Here is a 21,432-nt window from a genome sequence, read left to right on the forward strand (position 1 = left end):
GGCCTGTTATTGGAACTCTGTGTTTCTGCTTATCGCACAACGTAGGAGTAGCAAGCTAATTAATGAATGCAAAGCCTAGAGGACAGTCCGGGTGATCGTACATCTGTGTGTGACAGAAAAGGCCACCGCTCTCCGCCATGCATTTCCTCGTTCGTGGCCCTCTTCCTCTAGGAGACAAACCAATGCTCTCTCCAGCCTGGACTTCGGAACTTTCTGGAGACACTGGAAAGCATCCACAAAGAGCCAGGTTGGAAAGATATCCTAAGGCACCAACATTTGTTGGCTACAGGTGGCCAGCGGGGCAAGCGACTGGCCCACGTTCTTTGAGCAAGTCAGAGCAGAGCCAGGGAAGGCAGCCAGGGCTTCAGATTCTTCCAGCCCTCAGGGCTGCATCCTCCAGCAGAAGGGCAGGCCGTGTGGGGAAGAATGAGGGGCTTCTCAGAGGGTTGAGGTCCTATACCACTCTGTTCCAGCCAGCGAACCTGCCCTTTCTAAAGGAGGCGGCGCACCAGTATGGCGGTGTCTTTGATTGGCAGCACTCTGGGAGATAGTTTAAAACTTTTGACCCAAACATCTGATTTCAACAGAATCGTCTTGCAGTCCGTGCGTAGAGGAAGGCCGAGAGCCGAGGTGCAAGGAGGAGACCCACAGATCTTGTTTAGCCACTGTGGTTGGGAAGGGTCACCTCCGAATCCTCGGTGCCGCTCTGCAGCCGGCGGCGGCCCGGGGAGTCTGCCCGGCCGCCCCGGCCCTCCGGGGTGACCACGGGTGCCCTGCGGGAGCCCGGGAGGCCCTGGCGTCCTGCAGAACCCACGCGCGGGCTCGGGCGCCCGCGAAGCCGCACACCGGTGCTCTCTGCGCGAGAAGCTGGTATTTCAGAAGGCCTCGGGTAGACCAGCGCGGGAAAGTTGAAGCCGAGCAGGGCCGTGCTTTCGCCTTCGTTCGGATAATTAGGAATTATTACTTTTTCGTCTATTAGTTACTTGGCAATGGAACAGCGAGCAGGCCGGGCAGTTCTGCGAGCAGGCCTGGTTTCGGGTCTCGCCGTGTGGGAGGGAAGCGAGAGGCGGTGGTGGAGGGTGAGGAAGCGTGGGTGAGCAGGCCGCGGGCAGAGCGAGCGGGAGGCGGCGGGGCAGAGCGAGCGGGAGGCCGCGGGCCTGCAGGCCCAGCGAAGGGGCGGCGGGGGCGGGGGCTCTTCAGCCTGGGGGGTCGTAGGCCGCGAGGCACTCGCGGGCAGGGGGTGTGAGGCCTGTGTCAAAGGTAAAATAGAGCACGGTGCGCCGCGGCGGGCAGGAAAATATGGAACGCTTCACGAATTTGCGTGTCATCCTTGCGCAGGGGCCATGCTAATCTTCTCTGTATCGTTCCAATTTTAGTATATGTGCTGCCGAAGCGAGCACGGTGCGGTCCTCTGCTCAGGGCGTATATTAGGGCAAAATGACCGAAACCTTCACGGTTACGGTGAGAAGCCGGGACCGTGTTTTCCATTTTAACGGCTCCACAAATTAGTGCCTCTTGACTCCTATTTGCGTATTTGTGTATTTTTAGTTTACGCTCGGAATAAATTCGTTTATAGTCCCCAATCCCTTGTCTACATTGCATATGCAAATGAGGGGACGACGGGAAACAGACGTGCTCCCGGGCGAGCTGTGCGCGGCCCCGCAGTCACACTCCGCCACGTGATGCGCGCTGGGCACGCGCCTGGGCGCGCGGGGCGGCGGGGCCGGTGTCCCCGGTGTCCCCCACGGCGGCGCGGAGGATGCGGCAGAGGCTCGAGCGGCCGTCAAGCCTGCCCACACCTGCTCTGCGTGTGAGGGTGTGCGGGCGGCCGCGGCCTTAGTTCGCCCCGGCTCGTCAGAAACCTACTGTTGGAGCCGCGGGAAAGTGGGGTGTCCACTCTGGGGCCCGCGGCTGGCGGTGGTCGTGGGGAAAGGCCACGCTCTGCTCCTGCGTTTACTAAGGGCCAGGCACTTTGGTGGGTGTGGTTCGCCCACTTTACGGGCGAGGAAACTGAGGCTCTGGCGGGTTGATCCCAGCGGGCCTGCTGGACGCAAGCCTGACGCTGAGGCCGCTCTTTTCTCCCGCGCAGTCGGACTCTGAAGAACGCAGCCTCCCCATCCCTCAGGCTTAGACATTACCCCAGGCTCGCAGGACTCTTCCGCCCTTCCTCCCGTGCTCTGACGGACCTGGAGCGCCGGCGCGTCGCCACGCGCGCTCAGGCGACACAGTGAGCAGGGGCTCACTGAGACCTCTGTGGCCTGGCATCAGGCAACCTTGAGAGGACAGGGACCGAGACTGCCAGGCAAAAGCCACTGGAGTCACTTTCACTCGCCAGGGTCGGTAGCACGAGAGAGGCCACCTGCGTGGCTAGCGCACAGCCTGAGTTAGAAGGACACAGCCTAGGCAGAGGAGCGCCAGGGCTGGCTTTGGCGCCGAGCCCTCCCCCTCCCTACCTGTTTTCAAGGAGATTGAAATCAGGTGCGTGCCGCCCCGCTTCTCACGCGACCTCTCTCTAAATAAGCAGTAAGCAACTGCAAGCCTCAGAATGCTAATAATGGCCCTGACTGAGTGAAGAGAGCTAATTTGGGCAATGATGTTTCCCTTGGATTTACAAACGGGAATTGCCAACAACCAAACCGCATTGATGGGAGATGATGCTAAACTTCAGTCAGTACCTACGGTTGTTATTCACGTATTTAGAAGGAGAGCCTTCTTGACGCAGTGGCTGCGCACACGTGTCACGGTGGCAGGTACAGCCGGTGGGTTCCTGACTGCCTTATTGTGCAAGCCAGCAGGAGACAGACCTGGTTCTTGTTGACCGGTCCTGGCTTTTTGAAGCCAGAGGTGGTCTGTCTGTTTTTGTTGTCTGCTTTTTCTTGTCCAGAGGTTGTGAAGCTGAGGAATCTGGGTTCTAGTTCCACTCTTCCTGGCTCTGGTCCTGTTTTAGCCTGAAAGAAGCAGCCTGCGGAGGACTGTTAACTGCTAACGTCTTGTTCGGCCTTGACATGTTGCAGTTGTGTAACTGAAAGGCTTTCCTGAGAGAATATAATTAGCAAGATGTAAAAATTCCAAGATGGCTCAGTGGGTAATCAGGCTAAGTCTGATGATTTGGGTTTGATCCCTGGGACCCACACGATCAAAAGGGAACTGACTCATTCTCACAAGTTGACCTCTGACCTCAAGTTGTCCTTTGACACATATACACAAAATAAAAGGTAATAAAATTTCAAATCCCAATATTAGTTTTGTGTTGTTTACAGGGTTACAAACATGCTGGTTGTATGATGGCCCCAGCAGGATCTGTAGGAGCTGTTGTAGACCTTGTTCTCAGGCCTGCTGAGGACAGTGAGCAGAACCAACATGGAAGAAGGTGGAGAGTGTTCTGTGCTTCGTGCCTCTAGCTTCATCCAGAGGTGGGAGCAAGTGGAAGGCAGTGGGGCCACAGGGCAGCACGGGTTTCTCCGGGAGCTGGGTTCTTGCTGGACTGGGACTGCTGACCGGCTGGCTCCTTACCGTGAGAGTGGGCTGTGCAGTCAGTGTGGGACCCTCGTCTTCCTCTCCGTGGGACGTTGTTGTTGTTGCAGGGAGAGGCTGCTAGAAGACGCCTTCTCTGAGCAGCGAGCACTCTCAGCAAAGACCAAGCAGTGGGGCCACCCAGCCTCACACCCTAACCCTCCATAACTGTAAGCTGCATAAACCTCTTTTTCTGTACAGATTCCCAGCCTTGGGGGTTTTGTTACAGCATCAGAAAACAGACTAAAATAATGGGTGAATGGAGAAGACAGAATGGGTGTGGTATGAGGCTAGAGGAGGGGAGATCACGTGAAGGAACCCCTTAAGGGGAGAACCAAGTGGATCATGGCTTCCTAGGAAGTCCTACGCCCCGGGACATAGGCACTAAAGCAGAAGGGTGTGGGTGCTATTGAGGACCGGCTCTGGGTGGCCATCTTGGTGCTATGGTGGCAGCAGACTCAGTCAATGGCTTCTCTCCGCTCTGCAGACTTGAGGTGACCAGAATGTGGACACCCTGAGTGTCTCAGGCCATAGAGGCAAGAGACAAAGTTGGTGGCTTGGTCCAGTTGGGGGTGGGGCTTCCCACCCCTCCGTGAGAGAATGCAGACCGGGTTTGACGATCTTCTTCTTCCTATTATTATTTTAAAGACAGGGGTTTTTGTTTTTATATAGCCATGGCTGTCCTAGAACTTACTCTGTAGAACAGGCTGGCCTCCACTTATAGAGAACCTCCTTCCTCTTCCTCTTGAGTCATGCAGCACCAAGCCTAGCCTTATTATTAAATTGTAGTTATTTAGTGTGTAAGGATCATCCTTGGTGACACAGGACCCTGTCTCAACAGTCAGGAAAAAGTGATGTGTGGTGGGGAGCAGGTTACGTATGTATAGCCGACTAAAACTGCCGACAGGGTTTGACCCCTGGAAAACACATGGTGGAAGGAGAGAACTGACCCACAGAATTGCCCTCTGACCTCCACATGTGTGCTACAGCACGTGAACAAGCCCACAAGCTCCACACAAGGATAATAATTTTTTTTTTAAAGGAGGTGCAAGAGCGGAATCTACAGGCAGATCTGCTAGCCTCTCTCTGCCTGAGGCAACGTGTCTGTGTGGTTTTGCAGGGCATGAAGAAACAGGGGGCACGCCTCCAGATCTTGGCACCCTGGACTCTGACATCACTCACGTCCTAGGCCATGCCGACTGTGGTACGGAGGGAGAGCTGAAACACGAGGGTTCCGCAGCCTCTCTGCAAGCCTTTCCCACTTCTCCAGGTGCCAAGCTGCTGACTCCTCGATGGAAGACATAATTCCTGCCCTTTCCGGCCAGGGCTGGGGGAGGGGCAGATGAGAAAGGGCACCAGAACCTCCGGAGAGCCTTGGGCCCTCCCAGGGGACAGTAGTAACTTCCACTCCCCTCACCTGTGAGTGAGGCAGTTGGCACCTTCAGGAAAGACTCGAAAAACCAGAAAATGAGAGTGCCAAGATGAACCATCACATTGTGTTAATATTTTCACACCACTTAACTCTCATTAAAATGTACTTTGCTGAATTTAATATGTGATTTCAAATGACACAACATATTAAGTGCTTAATATACTAGAAATTATGAAACTATTATAGTCGATGCCATATGAAATAATTAGAGTGAATTAAACTTTAGCAGCCGAGTGAGGGAGAAGCTTCAACTTACACTTAAGCTGCAGCTGTAACCCCCAAATAAATGTCCAGAAATTAGACTCTTTAAGTAAAAACTGAACTTCATGTGTACTTACACCACAAGGTCTTCTGGGCTTTGGTGACATGAAACAGGGCTGCACTGGACAGGTGAGAGGCACCGGGACCCCCTTCCAGGGAAGAGCCAGAGGGCTTTTCTTGGCTTTGCTCCAGTGGCATAACCCCAGTGGCATAGGATGTCAAGATCCATAGGTTGTCTTTATGTCAGATCAGTAGAATGCTGAGCTAAAAATAGAAACGAGCCTACTCAACTCACAGGGCTGTGCCTGTGCGAGCTGTTTAATGTGCAGTTCACTTACTCTCACAGCACATGTGTTAGAAGCCGCCATTTTCTGCTGAAGAAACTCATTCTGAAAGAAAATCATCAAGGCCTTTGGACAGATCGATTACATTGGCCCACATCTCTTTCATCGGCCTGTAAACTCTTCCGACTTCTCATTGTATGTGTTCACTAGCATATGAGAACATGCACATATGTGTTTGGGAAGCACTGTCTGAGGTGTGTGTATATGTGATAGGCACATGTATGTGGAAGCTAAAGAAGGATGTCCTCTATTGCTCTCCAGTTCATCTTTAAAAAGATTTAATTGTATGTACAAATGTGTGTGCACGTGTGTGTAGGTGCTCTCAGAAGCAAGCAAGAAGGCCTTGCATCCCCTGGAGCTGGAGGTATTGTGAGTTGCCCAACTTGGGTCCTGGGAACTGAACTCCGGTCCTCTGGAAGAGCAGGATTTGCTCTTAACTGCTGAGCCGTCTCTCCACTTCATTCATTTGAGCGGAGTCTCTCGCTGAACTGATTTGGCCGGACAGCAAACCCCAGCAGTCCTGTCTGCACATGGAATTGCAGGCAAACCCTGCCCTGCCTGAGTTTTTACGTGGATGCTGGCGATCAAACAGCAAGCCCTCTCCGCTCTGAGCTGCTTCCCGGCCAGGAGGAATATCCCTGCTTTTTATCCTGTGACCAGTAAGCATGGTTTCAGGACCTCTCCTGTCTTGGAGAACTTCCCTGCCTCAACCTTTCCATTTTCTTACATTTCCTCATTTTTTCACTTATTTACTTGTAAGCACTTGTGGCAGGTGTCGGTTCTTTCCTTCCACCCTGTTGGCGTGCAGGTCATCAGACTTGGTAGCAAGCACCTTTATTCACTGGGCCATCTTGCTAGCCCTGCCTCAGCCTTTCGAACATATGCATGGTTTACTATCACACACATCTTCCTTGGATGCGTTCATTAGTCTTTGCAGAATCCCTGTGGATGCATCACAATAACAGAGCAGATGTATGGATAAACAATTTGATAAAAAGAACAACTAGGAATGAGTATGAGTATGAAGGATAAGAAAATGGGAAGTGGCTTTGCATGTGGCTTAATTGGCAGCATCTTTGCCTAGGATACGCCCCCACCCATCCACCCACACACACGTGCATTCTGGCCTGTTTGGCTTTGTAAAAAAGACATTAGCAGAAGGCGGTGTGGTGGTACATACCTGTAATGCCAGCACCCGGGAGCATGAAGCTGGAGGATCTTGAGTTCAGGGCTACTCTGAGCATCACAGTGAGATCCTTGATCAAAGTGAAGAAAAACAAGAACAAGAAGAAAAGAACAAGGAGGAGAAGGGCTTGGGGTGTGGCTCTGTTGGTAGACAGCTTGCCTAGCGCACATAAAGCCGTGTTTCCCCCCAGCCCTGCATGGGACCGTGCAAGCCTGTAATCCTAGCGAGGTAGGATCAGAAGTTCAGCTGGGTGGTGATGGTGCATGCCTTTAATCCAGCACTCAAGAGGCAAAGCAGGCTGGACCTCTGAATTTGAGGCCAGCCTGATCTACAGAGTGAGTTCCAGGACAGCCAGGGCTACAGAGATAAGCCCTGTCTCGAAAAACAAACAAACAAATTCAGAGTCATCCTTGGATACATAAGTTTGGGGCCACTATGGAATACATACATGGAACACTTTCTTTGAAAAAAAAAAAAAAAAAGGCAGATTCCTCATAAGTCAAACAAAGGCAATGAAAATCTTTCATAACTCTGCTTTTTAGCGATAACAGTTTGGTATTATGGCCACATAGCATTTCAGTACCAGTCTTAACATGTATTATGATTGTCAACCAAGAGCCTATGATGCCAGGTTGCAGGTTGCTTTGAACCATTCCTGACATAAAGAAGTGGCTCTGGTCCCTGCCTCTTCTGTTCCTCCTGCAGCCATCAGGCCTCACTAGTTGATGAAGGTGGCTTTGCATCAAAGTTGCCTGATCTGAGAACATCAGCTGATGTTCGCCCCTTTGAAGAGAAACTTGATTGTGGGAGACAGTGTTAGGTACAACCTCTTTCTTTTTTATGTTAATTTTATTCAATAATGTTATTGTATGTATGTGTGCATGTATGGTGGTGTGTGGGCCTATGTCACTGCACCAGGCCAGGACGACAGTCAGTTCTCTCTCTCCATCCTTCCATGGGTCCAAGGAATCAAACTCGGGCTGCCAAGCTTAAGGCACAGTAAGTACCATTACCCATGGAGCTGTCTTGCTAGCCCCTATGTAAGATATTTTAATTGATATAGTATAATAAAGTTACATATTTAGGGTCACAACTTTTCACAGCAGAGCAAGTTGAGCCAGCAGAAGAAATGTTTGAGGATGTACAAAAATTCCGCCCCTACTTTAACAGAAGTTTTATTTGTCAGTTTCCATACACTCCCTTTTTTTTTTTTTTTTTGGAGGGGTCATTGTTTGTTTGCTTTGGGTTTCTCTGTGTAGCCCTGGATGTCCTAGTCTTACTCTGTAGACCAGGATGGCCCCAAACTCACAGAGATCCGCCTGCCCTTGCCTCCCAAGCGCTGGGAATGGAGGCATGTGTCATGCCTGGCCACCGTATTCTATTTTTTATTTTTGTCTGCTGGTGTGTGATCTGTATGTGTGCTGTATGCATTTGTTAGTGTATGTGTGTGGAGGCCAGAGGTTGACGCTGTCTTCCTCGTTGATTTCCATCTCTCCCTCCCCCTTCTCATTTATTGAGAGACGATCCCTGGCTGTCCTGGAACTCTCTATGTAGACCAGCTAGCTTAGCACTCACAGAGATCTGCCTGCCTCTGCCCCGAGTGCTGGGACTAAAGGCTCACACCACCACACCCATCTTCTTTTCTTTATCTTTAGAATTAAGTGGGTGGCGGGCAGGGGGGGGGTTCACATGTGTGTGAAGGTGCCCATGGAAGCCGGAAGCATCACCAAATCTCCCTGGAGCTGGAGTTACCTGATGTCCATGGGGTAACTTAGGTCTTCTGAAGAGCAGAAAATGCTCTTCAGGGCTTAGCCATCTCTCCAGGTCCCATGTTATTGTTTTGAGACAGTGTCCCTCATTAAACCTAGAGCTCACTGATTCAGCTAGGCCGCCTGGCCAGTGAGCTTACCTGTCTCACCCAGCACTGGAGTTAGTATAAGAGTTAGCCATTATTTCGAGGCTTTTCTGTGGGTTCTGGGGAATCTGAACTCAGGTCCTCCTTCTGCATAACTGTACTGACTGAGCCACCACCAGTGCCATGAAACGTATTTTTGATCCATGGGGCAGTCTATTATTTCATTGTTGTTTGAGCTGTTTGGCATCATGTGTCATGATCTGATCTACTGGACAGCAGAACACAAATACATGAGTGCGGTAAGGTTAGAACTGTGTTCCAATTTCATGGAGAAAAGGCTGGAAAAGACATGCAGGTGTCCTTGATTTTTTTCTTTATTTTATTTCTTCCACATTAAAACATTATGGTACTATGTATCTGTAGCTTCTTACAACGTAAAGTGCATCCAACTTAAAAAGTTCTGGTAGTCAGGGATGGAGAGAGAGCTCAGCAGTTAAGAGTGCATCCTGCTTCCCCAGAGGACTGCATGGCTGTTCGAGGCTGTGCACAGTGCAGTTCCAAGCAATTTAATACCCTCTTTCTTCTGGCCTCCAAGGACATTACATGCATGAGGGTCACATACATAGGTGCAAGAAAACACTCATACACACAAAATAAAAATAAAAAATACTTGAAAGCTATCATTTTTAATACTTTAAAAGTACAAACCTGGGGCTGGTGAGATAAGCCAGTGAGTAAGGTGCTTGCCACCACAGCCTTGACAACCTGAATTTGGTCCCTGGCAACCCAGTGGCAGAAATAATGAGAGATTCTACCCCAAAATAAGGTAGAAGATGAGACCAAGGTCCCCCAAATCCTCTGATCTCCACACACACACATACATACATACATACATACACACACACACACACATTAAATAATTTTAAAAATGTCTCTTACACAGTTCAAAACAAGTTATATACCTCCGACATATAATGTCTCAGAGTGGACATTCTTTTTCCTGAAGGGAAGAATCAGAGTACACAAGGACCAGAGCAAAGCCAAAATCCAGCTGACCAGATCCCAAATCCTGAAGCTCCATATTTGGCATCAGACTTGGAAAGATGGCTGTTACAGGCTTTGTCTTGCAGGCAAGTTTAGATTTTTGAAAATGAACGTGTATGGCATGAACACAGAAAGAGGACTATTGGGGGCAGGCAGAAGGCCAGCGTGAGGGGCTTGGGGAACAATCAAGTTTAACTCTTGGGGTAAATATAAGCAAAACACAATGGTAAGCGTGCATGAAAATGTCCTAAGGAAAGCCACTGTTTCACGTACTAATGGAAACAGCTAAGGATGAAGTCAAGCCCAGACAAGGGGTTCCACTAGCCTAGGCTGCTGGGCTGGCCTCCCTCCTCAGCTTCTCCTGCAGCTGAAGCTAGGCTGTGATGGCTGGATGAGCTTCGGGGAGATGCTGTTGCTAGTCTGGCTCCCCAGATTTAGCCTCCTCATCCACCGTGATAGAGGTCTTCCTGATACTAAAAAAATAAAGTAAAATTCTTTTTAATTTTCAGTTATGGAGTGGGGTGTGTGTGTCCCCGAGCTGCCCTGGGAGGCTGGAAGGGGGCCTTAGACCCCTGAAGCTGGAGTTGCAGGCAGCTGTGGCCTGCACCGTTTGGTGCTGGGAACAGAGCTCAGGTGTTCTCTTAAGAACTGAGCCATCTCTCCAGCTCCCCTGCCCCCTTGGATTTTTTAACAGTCTCCGTATGCCCTAGGCTGGCCCACCTCACTGTGTAGCGGGGATCACCTATTCCTCTTCCTTCCACTTCTGAGTCTAAGTGTGCAGCACCACTCGGGGGTTTAGGCATTGCTGGAGATCAAACCCAGGGCTTTGATAAGGTAGGCCGGGGCCTGCCAGTGGAGCCACACTCCAGAACTGGAACTCCTGAGACAGTGAGTGGTTCTACCTGGAGTCCCTGTGAGGAGATCCGGGAAGCTGGCCAGAGATCAGGTAGAGCAGGGGAGGGTGGCACATCTGTTAAGAGGGTCTTCAGAGACGGGGGAGGGGGGAGGAGCTGTGGGTCACAGGGGCCATGCCGTAACCAGCTGTCTTACAGGCAATAGTAGGGAAAGATTATCAAAGACGTTATAGGTGAATGCGGGGGGGGGGGGGGCATCCGGGAGGGCATTCCTCTCTGAGCAACCTAGCTACGCCTCTATGCAACCCCAGCCCTGGACTCAGCATGTCAGTCTGCCTCCTGCCTCAACTTCCGGTGTCTGCAGCTAGGAATCTCCCTTCCGCTGATAATGGCGCCGAGTGTCCTTTCTTCCTCTTCTTTAGCGTTTTTTTAAAAAGTGTGTGTGTGAGTGTGCATCCACTCCCTGGGGCTGGAGTGGTGAGCTGGGCACTGAACTCCAGTTCATTTTCAAGAGCAGTAAGTGCTCTTAACCCCTGCGCCACCTCCCCAGCCCTCCTCTCTCTCATAAATGGCAATATCCCGTGGCTGCTTACATGCTGACAGAGGCAGCCTGAGCAGACACACTCCCACTGCTAAATCCCGGGTCCGGGAGAAAGCTGAGGGATTGACCACTTTGACTGAAAAGGCCTTCTCCACACTTCCTTCCTTCCTGTCGCTACGGTGCTCTCTGGTGACTCTTTGCCTGCCTCCAGCCCTCGTCCCTTTTGTTGGAAGTATTCCCCATTAACGAACATTCTCCTTATTAAAGTGGCCTGAGTCACATCTTCAGCCCGGGACGTCTGTTCCTCCTGTTTCTAGAGGTCGCTGTAAACGTCAGTTGGATGGGGAATTTGCATGGAGTCCCAGGTTCCAGTCCCGGCCCGATCGCGTGTGGTGCCCCTCCTAGCACGTTCCAGATGTGCTGAAGGTGGCTGACCCGGGAGGTGGGGCCCGGCGAGCAGCTGTGCCTTCCGCGTGCTGCCACCAGAGGGCGACGGCTCCGCGCAAGAGGCCCCTCGCCACTCCCGCAGGCCTGGCCGCCCGCAGGCAGCGCCCTGGAGGCGCCCCCTGCTGGTCCGCACGCCGCCTGCCCTGCTCTTCCCGGGCCCTGAATGCTCCGGTGGGAACAGCCCTCCAAGGCCAACCCCCTGCCTCCGCGGCTAGCGCCAGCCCGGGACGCCTCCCCTTCCCTGGACCACCTCTTCAGCGGAGAAATAGCGGGCGGGCGCAAGCAGGACTCAGGCGCCTCGGGGCCAGCGTCCCTTAAGTGACCAGCCGGCCAAAAGATGGGGCCAGGAGACATGAGGGAAAGGTGTTAGCCTTTGACGGCAGCGGTAGGGAACGGTGCGCCAGAACAGGAACGGAGTTTTAACAGGAACTGGGGTTTTCGAAACCCAACTCCTTGGGCTGGAACCGTCTGGATCAGAGATGGTTTTCTACTAAGGGGGTGGGGGGGAAGGACGGACCAGCCACTGCAGGACAAATGCTGGACACCGAGTGCACGCTCTTAACGGACTCCCGCTGGGGAGCGCTTTGACCGCGGAGGAGGGTGGCACTTGCTTGAAAGTGCCTATGTGCCCAGACACATTTTAAACCGTTAAGCAGAGGCCTGACTTCAGAGCCAGCTCTAGTAATTGTATTAACCTTGCGGGAAAGGTTTCCTTTTCTCTGTGTGGTTCAAATTCCTCAACGCTAACATCTGCAGCACCAGGGAGAAGCCGTTTACTTCAGCTAGGGCGAGCGAGTTCCAGGACAGCCAGGGCTACACAGAGAAACAAACCAAAAAGAGCAAACTAACAAAAATCTCCCCAAGCCCAGATGAAACCATAAAGTAGCCTCTTCCAAGAACTGGGAACCAGGACCTGGAGAGATGACACTGTCGATGAGCGAGCGCACTGCACTGGCTGCTCAGGCAGAGGACCTGGGTTGGACTCCCAGTACCCACAACCTCAGCTCCAGGGACCCAGCGTCCTCTTCTGGCCTCCTCAAGCAACTGCATGTCGTGATTCACAGACATTCGTGCAGACAAAACACTCATCCACACACATTTAAAAAAAAAGTTTCAGTCAGGCAGAGGTGATCTCTGAGTTCCAGGCCAGCCTGGTCTACACAGTGGTCTAGGACAGCCAGTGCTACAGGAGAAACTCCGTCTCAAAAACAACAACAAAAATTGTTCTAATGCTTTTCAGAGAGAATTGGAAGCCGGGCAGTGGCGCAGGCCTGTAATCCCGGCATTCAGGAGGCAGAGGTAGGCGGAGCTCTGCAGTTCAGGACAGCCTGGTCTACATGGTGAGTTCCAGGACAGCCAGGGCTACAGAGAAACCCTGATTCAAAAAACAAAAACAAAACAAATGTAAGAAAGAAAGAACTGGAAACTACAGAAGAGGATAAAGAAAATATTCCCACATGGCTCCTCAACCACAAACGGTGGTGCTGGGTGGTGCTGTTCTTCCTCTACAAAAGGATAATGGTGTGAAGAGGACAGGAATGTCCCGAGGCTGGGGAACGTATGTAACAGCAAGAGCAGACATTCCAGAAGTGTTAGCTATTTTTATATGGAAAGAAACCGGCCCCAGACTGTACAGATAGCGTATGTGCTGTTTCCACTTACGCAGCTTGCCAGTCAACTACTCTTCCAACATGATACTTTTACTGATTGCAGATACCTCAGTCCATTTTAGCACAATTTATTTAAGTTAGCCGCGGCTGTTAGCCTTTAGATTGTTTCCAGTTTTTGCTGTTAAAATAACAGTGAGATTATCATCTTTAAACATCTACCCTTGTCAGCATTTCTGATTCTTTCCTTAGGCAGATTTTTTTTTTTTTTTTTAGAGGTAGGATTACTGGGACAAAGGGCACAAATATTTTTCAGGCTTTTGAGTCAGGTTACAGAATTGCTTCCCAGAGAGATCCTGCCAATTCCCCCTCCCACCTGCAGTGTGAAGTGTGAGCTCACAAAGGGTTGGGGGAGGTCTGAGGATGCTGAGCAGGCGGTGTTAGGAGAGAGGGGGGCCTGTGTGAGAATTCCTGCAGTGTGCTGAGGCAGTTCTAAGACACTGTGGGTGCTGGGAACTCAGCTTGGATCCTCTACGAGATCAGCTCTTAAACAGCTCGCGGAGGTGTTGCTGGGATCTCACGTGGCACTCTGGCCGGCCTGGAACCACAGCGGAAGCCACTCTGCCTCTAGAGTGCTGGTCCCAACCCCTTGCCAAATCTCTATCTCAAAAAAAAAAAAAATACGTTAACAGTTCATTATAGCAGAAAAATTAGAGTTGTGAGGTATGAACAAAAATAACTTTCTGGGTGGGGGCCACCACAGCATCAGGAACTGTCCTAACGGGGTGCCAGGAGGCTGACAACCAGTACGGTGGGATCCTTCCGAACAGAGGGGGCGAGCAGGGCACTAAGCGCCTTCATTCTGTGCCCCCTCTTGATGAGATGTGCGTGGACCCTGCGTTCTGTGGCTGCACCCCGGGCCCCGGGCCCTCTAAGCTGCTTTTTGTTAGGGTACTTATCACAACAACAGGATTGAACTAGACACAGCTTGCTTTGGGCTTAACAAGGAAGGCTCCATATTCTGAGGCTGCTGCAAAGAGGTCTGGTTAGCTGTGGGTTTAAAGACATGGAAAGGTGCTCAGAGGCAGGTCCCTAGGGCCTCTCCCTGGGGACCTACTCTGGAGATTGACATCTGTTTAGGCAGAAGACCAGGCAAGAGCCTGAGGGGATGAGGAACGATCCTTTTACCTGATGATAAAAGCATTGGCAGTCCATGGAGGCTGATGGCTTTCAGACTTGGAGTTTTCATTCTGCAAGGGAAATGGTGTGCTTTTGCAAGCACCTAAGGGTATGAACGTTAGCCAGCTCTTATCAGAACATGTGATAAGCAATCAGAAATAGTAGGGATGGGACAGACAATTCATTGTGGCGACAAGGCTGTGTACCTCTGTATCGGACCACACTTGTAGGGAACCCATGTGTCCTAGCTTATATGAGTTGTTCTGCAAGGTTAAGTCAGAGTGTCTCATTCCAAAATCAGTCATGCAAGGCAGTGCTTGAAGGGATGACATTCAGATACCCAAAGACACAAAAACCCCAAATAGGCTATCAGTTGTGTTTTTAAAAACACGTAAGCATCACTCAGGTTTATCCCAGCCACTCCATCCTGCCTCAGCACTGGAAGAGGGTGTGATCACCTCAGATGACAAGAGTCCGCAGCTGACACAGCTCACCTCCTGCTTATGATTTAAAAGCATCTTGGTGGACGAGGAAAGATGTCCTGACTCAAAGGTCACAGAGCAAAACCTTGAGGCAAATGCAATAAATAATATGTGGATTCTCCCTAACAGCTAGAACAAAATGAAGACTCCAGCTCCGGCTGCCAGTTAACATACAGTAATAAAAGCTTTAGACAAACGTGTGAGAGAGAAAAAAAATGATGAGCTAGAGGAGGAGGGGTATATCGTAATGGAAAGGTAACTTTTTTTTTCTGACAGCTAGTATTTTATTCAGATAGAAGTTTATTACACATGGTCCACAAATGGTCAAATAAGAACTCAAATAAAATCAGATTAAAAAAAAAAAGATGTATTTATTATGTACACAATGTTCTGCCTTCATGTACACCTGTACTCCAGCAGAGGGCACCAGATCTCACTATAGATGGTAGTGGGCCACCACTTGGTTGCTGGGACTTGAACTCCAGACCTCTGAAAGAGCAGCCAGTGCTCTTAACCTCTGACCCAGCTCTCCAGCCCTAATATCAGGTGTTAAAGATTGGTCTTTAAACATAATAGCCAACGATGCCTCATTTGCCTGTGATCTCTCTGATATAAAACCACGTCCACACCTCAGTGGCCACCAAATCACTCAGCACAGCTTCCTTAATTGTAAGCTGTCTGAAGCTACCAGTTTTAGCACTTTGAATTATTTTTTTTCACGCTCTGAATAGCTGTAGGGATTTCAGCAGGGTTGGGGGAACCAGCTCAGCCTTGGCATGTCGCCAGAATGTGGCCAATCCAGGCTTCGAGAAAACCATGGCAGTGGTCACCAGCCCTGGAGTCTTCTCCACGAAGCAGCAAACCGGCTTGGTCTACAGTGGAAGGTCCCGGAAGGCAACCTTTTTAATGATTTATTTTATGTGTATGAATGTTTGGCCTGCAAGCACGTCTGTGCACGTTGCATGTGCCTGGTACCAGAAGTCAGAACCAGAGTTACTGAGGGTTGTGAGTCACCCTGGGGGTGCTGAGAGTCCAGTCCAGGTCCTCCGTAAGAGCAGCCAGCGCTCCTATCTGCTGAGCCACCTTCCAGCTCAAAAACCAAACCAAACCAAACACCTTAAAAACAAAAACCCCAACCACTTACTTGTGTGCACGCATGCATCATGACACATGTATGGAGGTCAGAGGACAACTCGTGGGAGACCAGACAGTAGGAATTTCCAAAACTGAAGAAATAAACAATCAAACCAATAACGACAAAAACAAGTTCCCCAACCAAATGAAACAATAGATTCGACTGCTGAAGAACTACGAGCACATGTGCACACGTGAGATGGCAGGAAGGGAAAAGAGACCAGTTGAGGGCCCCCCCCCCCGGAGAGCTCAGCGGGGAACCTGAGAAAGGGTAAGGAAAGAACTGGCTCCTCAGGACCCCACACCTGCGCCTTTGGCATGCGTGAACGAGCACATATGTGTATATATACTTTTATGTGAACACACATGTACTAATAAGTAAATACATTTTAAAAAGAAGCTATTTTCCGGGTGCAGTGGCAACCCCTGTAATGCCAGCACTCAGGGAGGCAGAAGCAGGAGGATCTCTGTGAGTTTGAGGCCAGCCTGGTCTACAAAGTGAGACCAGGACAGCCAAGGCTACACAGAGAAACCCTGTCTCAGAAAACAAAAACAATATATATGTATATATTTGAAGAAATATTTATTGAGAATATGCCCTAAATTAATGTCAGACACAAACATATAGGTCTTGGAAACTCAAAACACAGTACACACCTTTAACTTCAGCGCTCAGGAGGCAGAGGCAGGCAAATCTCTGTGAGGTTAGGCCAGCCTGGTCTACAGAGTGAGTTCCAGGACAGCCAGGGCCACAAAAAGTCCCTGTCTCAAAATAAAACAAACTGTAAGCAGGATAAAAATACCAAATAAATAGCTAAATCAGGGCTTCTCACCTTTCCTAATGCTGCGACTCTTTAATACAGTTCACGTTATGGTGACCTCCAACCATAAAATTATCTTCATTGCTACTTCAGAACTGTAATTTTACTACTGTTACGAATCAAAATATAAATATCTGGGTTTTCCATGGCCTTAGGCAACCTCTGTGGAAGAGTCATTTGACACCCCCAAAGAGGTGGCGACCCACAGGTTGAGAACTGATGAAATAAGCACACAAACAGAATCAATCTGTGCCCAGACATTTATAGTCAAACTCTGGAAAATCATAGTGAAAAAAAAAATTGAGGGCTAATGGAATGGTGTGAGTGACAGATGTTCCCCATAGCCTCAGGCATTTCAATGAACGCTGGGTCCCCAGCTGGTGGCGCTGTTTGGCGGGTCTTAAGAGCTGCGGCCTTGGAGGAGGCTGTCGCTGGAGGCAGGGGTCGCTCTGGCTCTGTGTGTTTTCCCTGCGGTTGGGATGTGAGCCCTCGGTTTCTGCTCCAGTGCCCATGCCTGCTGCCTCTATGTCACCACCATAGACTTCTTGCTCATGGTGGTTTCTCACAGCAGCGGAAGCTGACGACCGCTAGGCTGCCTGGCATGCAAGGGTCTCTCGTCACTCCCGGCACTACACAAAAGAAGAAAGGAGGAGAAAGGAAGAGGGAAGGAGAGAGGCAGGGAATGGGGCAACTAGGAAAAAGAACACACGGGCTGCACATGAAGGTCCACACCTGTCGTCTCAGCTGCTCCAGAGACAGGGGCAGGAGGATCATGAGCTCGGGCCAGACTGGCAGCACCTAGTCTCAACACCTCTTCCAGAGTAACAAAGGGCAGAGGAAAGTGCTAGGAAATAACAATAAATATGGTGAGCATTAATTCAACTCTTTTAACAATAATGTGAAATGGCAGGCAGTCTAAATGAAAGTAAGACAAAAGCAAGACTCATGTAAATGTCTCTAAGACACTCACTTTAAATATGGACTAGGTTCAGAGAAATAGAGACCAGACGCTCCAATACCTATCACAGGAAGTGGGAGCTGGCTGTACTAATGCCAAACAGAAAGGTTTCAGGGCGAGAAAGGGTACAAGGGACATCATAGGATGACAAAAGGCTGAACCCTTCTGGGAGACACAAACATATTTAATGTGTATGTTGCAGAAATACAGTGTCGACATACAGAACATAGAGGAGGCAAAGCTGAAAGAGCTGCAAAGGCCCCAGTATCACCGCTGGAGACGGCAGCTTCCCTCTACCAGATCAGATCCAGCAGAGGCTGGAGGGATGGCTCAGTAGTTAAGAGCATAGGCTCCTTCCAGGACCTGAGTCCTGTTCCCGGCACCCACGTGGCTGTCTGTAACTCCAGTTCAAGGAGATCAGCACCTCCTACTGGCCCCTGAGGGCACCAGACCTGCAGGTGATGCACAGACATATATTCAGGCAAACACGAATACACATGATTTTTTTTTTTTAATTAGAAAAAAAGAACACAACAGCTCCAGCAGGCAGCAAATCATTAGTAAGGACACTGCTGAACTCAACAGCTCCGTTAATCAAGCAGACATCTCTAGACAGCTCTATCCAACAACCATGTAACAGACATTTTGCTTAAGCAAAATGGACTATTCATCCAAAGAGACTACAGTCGGAGCTATAAAACACATCGAACAAATTTCAAAGAATTCAAATCATAGTGTCTGCTTTCTGAACATGATGGAGCTAACAGAAAGAGAGCCAGGAAAATCATACATACTTGCAGTTAAACAGCAGATTTTGAAATAAAGCCTGAATTAAAAGAAGAAATCTCAAGTGTAATTAGAAAATATTTGCAAGGAAGTGAAAATAAAGACCAAACTTCTGAAGATTTGTGAGCTGCTCCAGGAGCGGTGCTTAGGCGGAGATTTACAACATTGAGTACATGCGTTTTGAAAAAAGAAAGCTTAAATCAATAATTCAAGCTTTTCTCCTAAGAAGCCAGGCCAAAAAAAAAAAAAAAAAAAAAAAAAAAAGTAGGAAGGAACAAAGAAAAAAACAGCAAGCCAAATGCAAAATAAGGGAGCCTGGGAGATGACCCACTGGTAACGGAGATCAGATCGCCTGAAGCTGGGTGGCCTGAATCCAATTCCTAGGACCCGTATCAAGGTAGGAGAGTGTTGACTCCACGCTGTTGCGTTCTGACCTCCACAATGCAAATTCATGCTCAACCACACACATCATATAAATAAACAGATAGCAAACAAACAAACAAATGTGATTAAAAAAAATCATCTAAGGGTAAAATGAAGAAATAATGCAAACAAACACCCCAGGTTCCAGAGTCATTTGTAATCCCCGTGACTTTCTGTAGTGCAGCCATTGGGGGAGGGGTGGTACTAGCCACTAGCTGGAGGAGGAGAAATGAACTGTGGACGGCAACAGACCAGGGGAGCTCACAAAACCGCCCTGGCTTTGAGCTCACCCCTCCTGGGTGTGACAAAACACGGACGACAAAAGCAACTGAGATAGGAAGGATTTGTTTTGGCTCACGGTCAAGGTAGGGAGCTGTGGTGCAGTAGCGTGAGGCAGCTGGTCACAGGGCAGCCACAGTCAGGAAGCAGAGAGAGGAATGTCGGCACCCGGCTCTTCCTCCTCTGTGCTCAGTCCAGTAGGACTGCAGCCACTTTAAGGCACGTCTCTCCATCTCAGCTAACCCAATCTAGACAACCTCTCCAAGGCACTCCCGCTCGACAGCACGCCCAAGGCTTGTCTCCCAGGCGACTCTGGGTCCTGTCAAGTGGACAGTAAATGTGAACCATCACAAGATCTTAATGAACCTGGATTTTTCAACAAGACAGTGACTTCCTTTTCAACTAAAAGTATTTTAGGCAGTGAGCTAGTAGCGCACATGCAGCTTACAAGGCACAACACCTGAGTCTAGCTGAAGCTCCCCTCGGCTCAAGCGAACCAAAACCAGCCCCCACCCCACTTGTTTTAATGTGTAGCCAATACCATTCATTCTTAACACGTAATAGTTGAAATTCAGCTTTTGATCAGCAATCAGCTTTGTTCTGGCCAGCTCATAAGACTTGAGGAGAACGCGTTTCTTATGCCCTTGAATTGATAGAACAGTGTTGCCTGAGTTATTTCTGTATTGCCTTGACAAAGCACCAGGACCAAGGCAACTTAAAAGGAAGCTTTCAGTTTGGAGCTCATGGTTCCAGAGGATTAGAGTCCATGACTACCATGGTGGGAAGCATGCCAGCAGACAGACAGGAAGGCGTGGTGCTGGAACAGACGCTGGGAGCTCACCTCTGGTTTGCAAGCATAAGGTAGAAAGAGAGCTAACTGGGAAGAGACTGGAATTCTTAAAACCCAAAGCCCACCCCGGTGACACACCTCCTCCATCAAGGCCACACCTCCTCATCCTTCCCAAATAGTTCCACCAGCCTATGGAGACCACATTCTTATCCAAACCACCACTGGTGGGGGGGGGTTGTTTGTTTTTACTACTCCCATTATATATGTTGTTTGGGGAGACAGCTCATCATTGAAGAGTGCTTGCTTCTCTTCCAGAAAACCAGAGAGCTTTCCCAGCTCACACTCCGGGCAACTCATAGCCAACTGTTGCTCCAGATGCAGAGAATCTGGCGCCCTCTTCTGGCCCCCACCAGCACCTGCTTGTACGTACTCAAACACCTATAAACAAATAACAAAGTAAATGATTATTTTTTTTAAATACTTTATGTGCACGGGTGTGCTGTCTGCACGTATGTCTGTGCGCCACGCACACGCCTAGTGCCCACAGGACAGAAGGCAGCACTGAATCCCCGAGAACTGGAATTACAGTAGCGACCTGCCACATGGGTTCTGGGAATCAAATCCGGATCCTTCACAAGAGCAGCAAGTGCTCTTAACTGCTGAACCACAAGAAAATAAATCTTTTTTTTAAAAAAAGTTATTTCAACACTTTTCCTTGGTTGGATATATAAGTGCGAACAATTTAACATTAAAGAATGTAAGAGAGGGGCTGGAGAGATGGTTCAGAGCTTAAGAGCACTGGCTGCTCTTCCAGAGGTCCTGGGTTCAATTCCCAAAAACCACATGGTATCTCACAACCATCTATAATGAGATCTGGTGCCCTCTTCTGGCCTGCTGGTACACATGCAGCCAGAACATTGTATACATAATAAATAAACTTAAAAAAAAAAGAATACAGGAGACAGGGAGGCGTGGTGGCACACACCTATAATCCCAGCACTCTTGGGGGCAGAGGTAGGTGGATCTCTGTGAGCTCAAGGCCAGCCTGGTCTACAAAGCAAGTCCAGGACAGCCAAGGCTACACAGAGAGACCCTGTTTCAGAAATCAATCAATCAATAAGGGAGACTATAACTGCAGACTAAGTCCTTTGTCCATCTCCATCTTCAAAACATTCATGACTTCTTCCAGAAAGCAGCTGTTGCTACAGTGTCCTGTGTATTCCTATGGGACTGTTCTACACTGTACACATGCAGGCACACACACACACACACACACACACTCACTCAAAAGGTGGCAAGTTCTCCTGGCTTACCCAGGTAGCACCTCCCTGCTCAGAGGTCTGGAGGTGGACACAGGGTGAGAGCAGCTACAGCCAGGACATGCTTCATGCTGTGGCTCTTGCTCACCCCTACATCACAGGAGGCCTCCGCAGTCACCCTCACACTGGACGTTCAGAAATGAAAATGCAGGAAGGCAAAGGGCAAGAGCAGCTAAG

At 49.6% G+C, this 21,432-nt stretch overlaps 1 non-coding gene and 1 pseudogene across 1 annotated transcript; both read right to left on the bottom strand.

Moving 5' to 3' along the window:
- Window positions 1-1,293: 1,293 nt before the first annotated feature.
- On the bottom strand, window positions 1,294-1,400 carry LOC132655026 (U6 spliceosomal RNA). Its single transcript, XR_009592609.1, has one exon. It is a non-coding gene; the product is annotated as a U6 spliceosomal RNA (small nuclear RNA).
- A 13,908-nt stretch (window positions 1,401-15,308) lies between these two features.
- On the bottom strand, window positions 15,309-16,199 carry LOC132654816 (ATP synthase subunit g, mitochondrial-like; annotated as a pseudogene).
- Window positions 16,200-21,432: the final 5,233 nt, after the last annotated feature.

This window comes from Meriones unguiculatus, chromosome 6 (genome assembly GCF_030254825.1).
Source record: "Meriones unguiculatus strain TT.TT164.6M chromosome 6, Bangor_MerUng_6.1, whole genome shotgun sequence".
NCBI classification, from domain to species: domain Eukaryota; kingdom Metazoa; phylum Chordata; class Mammalia; order Rodentia; family Muridae; genus Meriones; species Meriones unguiculatus.